The sequence below is a fragment of the Ceratina calcarata genome, unplaced genomic scaffold, assembly GCF_001652005.2.
Source record: "Ceratina calcarata isolate Rehan_Ccalc_2016 unplaced genomic scaffold, ASM165200v1 scaffold12315, whole genome shotgun sequence".
NCBI lineage: Eukaryota > Metazoa > Arthropoda > Insecta > Hymenoptera > Apidae > Ceratina > Ceratina calcarata.
In genome coordinates, this window is record NW_017133315.1 from 1 (window position 1) to 458 (window position 458).

A 458-nucleotide genomic window follows, 5' to 3' on the forward strand; every position below is an offset into this window, starting at 1 on the left:
AGAAAATCACTTCAAAGTGATAGAAATGTTTGTTCATTGAATTTGGACTGGTAACCACCGCGAATAAAAAAACGCGATCATCTTTGAAAAACTCGCAATGGAATTCATCCAGAATCATTCCTATAGATGAATTGAACCTATCCCTATGTCATTGAAATGTTTGATCTACGAATTTGGACTGGTAACCATCGTGATTGAAAAAAAATTTCAAGAAATTTGTTATTGAAAACAAACTATTCATCGCCAACGACATCCCGTATTCCCAAGCGGTCACCCTTCCAAGTACTAACGGGACTCGACGTAACTTAACTTCTGGGAGCTGACGAGACCAGGTGCGTTCTACGTGATATGGCCGTTGACATTCAAAAATGAAAATTTACCCTCCCAGTCCCAATGGATGAATAGAAAATCACTTCAAAGTGATAGAAATGTTTGTTCATTGAATTTGGACTGGTAAC

General features: G+C 38.0%; 1 pseudogene; it reads right to left on the reverse strand.

The window, feature by feature from the left end:
• Window positions 1-241: 241 nt before the first annotated feature.
• Window positions 242-360, reverse strand: LOC113464603 (uncharacterized; annotated as a pseudogene).
• Window positions 361-458: the final 98 nt, after the last annotated feature.